This window comes from Fragaria vesca, linkage group LG2 (genome assembly GCF_000184155.1).
Source record: "Fragaria vesca subsp. vesca linkage group LG2, FraVesHawaii_1.0, whole genome shotgun sequence".
NCBI classification, from domain to species: Eukaryota; Viridiplantae; Streptophyta; class Magnoliopsida; order Rosales; family Rosaceae; genus Fragaria; species Fragaria vesca.
This window is the reverse complement of record NC_020492.1, coordinates 4,995,149-5,001,323: the sequence shown is the minus strand read 5'-3', so window position 1 is coordinate 5,001,323 and position 6,175 is coordinate 4,995,149. Positions and strand designations below refer to the sequence as shown.

Here is a 6,175-nt window from a genome sequence, read left to right as displayed (position 1 = left end):
CACAAAATATTTATATATGTATATATAGATATATATCTACTCAAGCTAATAAGTAAAAGGAATATGATGTTTTCCTTTCTTAAGATCTTGTAAATGTGTTAGTAATATTTAAGATTAGAATAGTATGCATGATAAAAGCAATACTAACACGAATCTTAAATTCAATCACGAGTATCGATCGTATGTAAGAAATACGGGTTAAGGTATTTAAGTAGTTTACTTAAATTCTAATACTTAATAAAAATACCTATCTTGTAAGTATGATACTTGGAGTCATTGGCTTCTAAAATGAATATTTTAGAAGATATTTGGATTACTATCTAAGGTTAAAGAGCCTTAGTGTGCTATATAATTTGTGCTAAGTTTCGGAGTACTACAGATACCATATTCCTACAGACCCAATTAGGGCGGAGAGACTCTTTTGAAGTATGTTTCTCGCATATGTACATCATCCTTCTTGTCTTGCTATGTCTGTCAAATGTAGCTCAAGAGTGCTACACAATCTTCATGTTGCAAATTATTTAATTCTGACCACAGACAAACACTAGTAAACATTTAACTTCCCAATATATAAGCATGTTCATGTGAGTTTCTTATGGTGATGAATTCATACTTGATTCAGTATAGTCGCCAATCAATTTTAGTTTTTCTTTAATCTTTACTGTGTGCATTCAGTTTTCCTAGGGTGATAAATTTTTTGGTGGGACTAAATAAAATTACAAAATAGCTTATATAGCTGAACTTCTAAATCTGTCACAAACCATCAAGGGAGTTAACAACTTAGGTTTCCTTTGATTTGTGAATGATGAATTTGATCGATAAATTAGAATATGAACTTCTGAACTTCAAGCCCTCACTCTTAATCTCATTCGTTCATAAATTAATACGTACTTTAGGTGCAGTTTTTGGATACAAAAACTTGTTGAATTAATGTGGTGATGTATGAGTAGTATATGGTGGTGGGACAAGAACGAGGAAGAGGTTGTTCAAGAGTGGGTAGCAGTGGGAGCTAGTATGATATTTGAAATGGTAACCAAACCAGCCTTAAATGATGTGTCGCCATTGATCTGGAAAATGCGTATGTTAAGTTTTTTTTTTTTAATTTGAATTTGAACTTATGAAGGCCATTTGGTGATGTCATCGGATATTTGAATTCGGTGAGGCAGCTCTGAATCTTATTTATTGTTATTGAATTCCTAGAAATGTCTAAAGCATTATAGTCATATATAACTCATAAGCATGTTTAGAACTTCAAACCTTCACTCTCATTCTCATTCGTTCATAAACTACTACGTAGTTTAGGTGCAGTGTGTGGAGACAAAAGTTTGTTTAAATAATGTGGTGATGTATAAATATGGCTGATGAGACGAGAACAAGAAAGACAGAAAAAAGTTGTTCAAGAGTGGGTAGCAGCAGAGCTAGTAGGCTTTTTGAAACGTAGACCGAACCAGCCTTAAATGATGTCTCGCCACTGATTTGGAAACTTAGTTTTTTATTTTTTATTGTTTGGGAAAAAGAACTTGTCTGAGCCCCAAATTGAAGTTTGATCAAACGAACAAAACAAAGTTAGAGTTACCTAGTTTCAAAAAAAATTAATGCTCTCACACTCTGTCGCTTTGAAGCCACTACAATATGTTACATTGAAACCCATTGGAACTCTAAATATCAAATTGGCCTTTTGAAACGGCTTAAAACGCATGATTATAACTCACTGAAGCTAAGTTTTATTTGAAAAGCAAGCTGCACATGACTATTGCAACTCTTGCAACAGTCTCCTTATTTAACTGAGAATTCTCACTTCTCCAAACTTCACAACTGTGACCCTGCTGTGACCACCTTACTCAACTTTGTGGTGTTCTCGTTTCTTTAGGTAAAATGGCAGCAAAGTCAAAATCCCTCAGGCATATCCCTTGTTATGATAATTGGCTTGGAGCTTATATACATAGTTACATACAATGTTGCTTGATCTTCATAGTCAGGTTTGGGTTGTTGAGAGATCCAATGTTGCTGTGTTTAAGTAAGAATTTAAGTAGCATGCAACAAAATCTAAACAAGGCAAAATCAACTACATTACAGCATCTCAGATGTTGCAACTTGTCCAAATAAGTAAATAATCATTGTTAGAGTGCACAATGTTTTCTGGGAAGATCCTAAATACTAGCTTGGATCTAAAACCTCACAGTAATAGGCTAAAATCAATCGTCAACTCTTGAAAAAGCTAATGAGCTAATACAAAGAAGAATTTAGTTCATCCATGGGATGTCAACAATGAAATGCTTCAATTTAATTGTGAAGTAATCTAGGGTTCTCCGGGTTCACATTCAAAATCAATTGACAATGGATGAAGTAGACCAAATCCTTATAAACCCACATGCATTCATATCTCAAAAATTTCTATGACCAAGAGCCACTTTGGTTTTCTTTGGCCTTTGGCAAGCCTTTTTGTGAATGAGATGTGGTGGAGACTTGCTATGAATGTGAATTCCAGAATCCTTACCAATGTGTCATGGCTGAGAGACGTTCAACAAGGTGGACTTTCCATGATTCGATTAGCTAGTGGGTTATTTTATAATACCAAACCCTCCCTATCTGATTTTTTTGTATGTACTTAGACTACAATACTACGCCAAGGCCATCATAGTCTAAGCACAATATATCAATGATTTTGTTTTTATGTACGTACCGTACGTACATACCCTGCGTGCAAAAGGATTTGTGGCTATAGCTCCGGTTGATAAATGAATTAGTTTTCTGTGAGATGTACGTAGGACTGAGAAACAAATCGCAGATGAGGATTAGGAATTTGATTAGAAAATGAATCAGTTTTCATTGAGAAGAAGTAGGATTGGTCCAATTCGATTGGTATTCTACCTCTTCGTTTCTAGTCTCTGTAAATACTAAGTTACTAACTACATGCCTAGCCTTCGCTCCTCACATACAAACCAAATTAACATCATCCTACTTTGTCTACCCCTCTTTTTGTTTGATATATCATGGCTAATGATAAGGGTCTGATTGTGAGTTTCGGGGAGATGCTGATTGACTTCGTCCCCACAGTTTCGGGGGTTTCACTAGCCGAAGCTCCAGGGTTCTTGAAGGCCCCCGGTGGTGCCCCCGCCAACATGGCAATTGTGGTGGCTCTGCTTGGCGGCAAGGCCTCTTTCATCTGGAAGCTTGGTGACAACGAGTTCGGTCACATGTTGGCTGGAATATTAAAGGAGGGAACCATGTTTCCGAAGAAGTCATCTTGTTCAACCAAGTTGCACGTACCGCTTTGGCCTTTGTAACCCTACGATCCGACGGAGAGCGTGAGTTCATGTTCTACCGTAACCCTAGTGCTGATATGTTACTCAAGCCCCGAAGAGCTCAATCTTGACCTGATTAGATCCTCCAAAGTGTTCCATTATGGATCTATAAGTTTGATCGTGGAACCACGCAGGTGGGCTCATCTAAAGGCCATGGAGGTTGCCAAAGAAGCAGGTGCCTTGCTGTCTTACGACCCGAATCTCCGGCTACGAGTGTGGCCCTCACCGGAGGAAGCACGCGAGCAGATAATGAGTGGAAGCACGCGAGCAGATAATGAGTATATGAGAGAAGGCAGAAGTGATCAAGGTGAGTGATGTGGAGCTTGAGTTCCTCACAGGAAACCCTAACATTGATGATGAATCTGCATTGAGTCTGTGGCACTTTAACTTGAAGCTCCTCCTCATCACTCTCTTGGTGAAAAGGGCTAGGGTTGCAGATACTACGTACACGAAGAGTTTCCGTGGATCAGTGGAAGCTTTCAGTGTGACTGCGGTGGATAGTGGATACTACTGGTGCTGGTGATTCGTTTGTGGGTGCTTTGCTTGCAAAGATTGTTGATGACCAATCTGTTCTTGATGATGAACAAAGGTTGAGGGAAGTACTCAAATTCGCAAATGCATGTGGAGCGATTACGACTACGAAGAAGGGAGCAATTCCTGCACTCCCTACTGAGTCTGAAGTCCTTGCCCTAATGAAAGGCCGGAGAATAGATTAATTTTGTTGTTCTCTAAGGTCTATGTTTGTTTGTTCTTTTTCCTTTTTATGATTTAGGTTCGTCCATCTTTCTAGGATTTCTGTTTTAAGCTTCTTTGCTCTTGATTGATGAGAAATAGTGTTTTCGATCAGCTTCTGTCAATATTTTTTATATATCCGATGATGCTATCTACATTGCTGAACCTAATTAATGTCCAGTTAGTAATAGACAATTAGACATATTGCTTACTGTACTTCTTGGTTTATGTTCTGCCAATCTGCTATTATCGATCATGCTATTCCAAATTTCCAACTTCCGCATCAAAGGCATCCAAGCAAGTAACTACGTACGTGTATTCCTGAAAACCAATTTTGCTCGCTATACGTACAATAGACATTGGTGCATGGGGATCCTGAAATTAAATGGTACCTACGTACGAGCGCTGGTCTTGGAATCGGGTGCAAGATCTATCAAGAGTACAAAGAATGGTTGAGAAATTATGAGAGTGATAGTGATGGCGAAGATGCTCCACATAGGTCATAGCTAGGCTAGAGAATGGTTACAACTTTGATACAAAAACAGTCCCTTTTTTTTGGTGAAATGGATGTTCTCAGTAAATGGTATGCTACCCAGACTTAGTTTCCTAGTTATGCATGGCAAAATCAAATGTGCGATAGCGCACGGCTTTAGTGCATTTTGTCACACTTATCATAGTTATCATATCTTGTTGAGAAAATCAATTACTTGCGGTAGACTTAAATGGGATGAGACTAGCATTATTGTGAGAGCTGTTATATACAAGTAACTGTATTTAAGAATTCGGTTAACTTATAGATCATCCATGCCCGTAAATTTGTGAAAGGGTTGTCGTATGATATATAGCGGTTTGTAAATTACGAATTTCGCTTGTCATTTTATCGTTTGCGCGCCTCTATATGTTAGTATGAACGAGTGGTAGTAGCTAGAGACATTATATCAAATTGATCGGTTCATGTTTTGATTGTTTTTAAGTGTGTGTATAGTGATTACTGATTAGTATAACGTTTTACATACGATAAGTGTAAATCAGTGTCCATTCAAAATTATAACTTTCTCAATGGTGTAATATAATTTTTTTATTTTCTTTGTGGAATAAAGGAATTCGAATGGTAATACATTGATTGGTAGCATGTTGTTTGTTTGTAGGAAAATTTCGTTTTCCTTAGTGCATCATACGAGAACGACGGGGCGCTCGTAAGTTTGGTGTGATCCTCCTTTCATACTTATTGGGAGGTACATCTAGTCATCTACCATTTAAGCCGGTGACTCATGCACAATCCACGTGCATGCAACATTTAACTACTAATTTTCATTTTTGTTTATCAGTTTTCGGTGAGAAGTAGGATTGAGGATTAGGAATTTGCTTAGAAAAATGAATTAGTTTACATCGAGGAGTAGGATTGGCCCAATCTGATTGGTATTCTACCTCTCTATCTCTACTCTCTATAAATACTACATCCTTCGTTTCTAAGAGCAACTCCAATAGCTTAAAGATTTTGGTTATTTTGTTTCAACAAAATCCTTAAAAGTTTCTTTAAAATGAGAATGTGATGAGGGAGAAAACTAAATTTCTCATACAGCCCTCATCGTAGTTCCGCCACTACCAAGGCGTACATACTGCTTTGGCCTTTGTAACCCTACTTGCCGACGGAGAGTGCGAGTTCATGTTCTACCGAAACCCTAGAGCTAATATGCTGCTCATCAAGCTCGAAGAACTCAATCTCGAGCTGATTAGATCCGCCAAAGTGTTCCACTATGGATCTATTAGCTTGATCGTGGAACCATGTGGAGCAATTACATCTACGAAGAAGGGAGCGCTTCATGCATTCTCCACTGAGTCTGAAGTCCTCGCCCTAATGAAAGGAGCGTAGATTAATTTTGTTGTTCGATCATCTATCTCTTTAAGATTTATGTTATTTGTTTCGCTTTTTATGATCTAGGTTCTTCTATCTTAATTTCTAGATTTTTGTTTCAAGCTTCTTTGCTTTTGATTGATGAGAAATAGTGTTTTCAGCTTCCGATGATGTTATCTATATATTGCTTAACCTAATGTCCCGTTAGTGATAGATATATTAATTGCTTAACCGTCATCTTACTTCTTGGTTTATCTTCTGCTAATCTGCTTATATCGATCAT

The 6,175-nt window shown here is 37.6% G+C and overlaps 1 pseudogene; it reads left to right on the top strand.

Annotated features, from left to right (window-relative positions):
- The first annotated feature begins 2,993 nt into the window (after positions 1 to 2,993).
- LOC101310845 lies at positions 2,994 to 4,021 on the top strand (annotated as a pseudogene).
- The last annotated feature ends 2,154 nt before the right edge of the window (positions 4,022 to 6,175 follow it).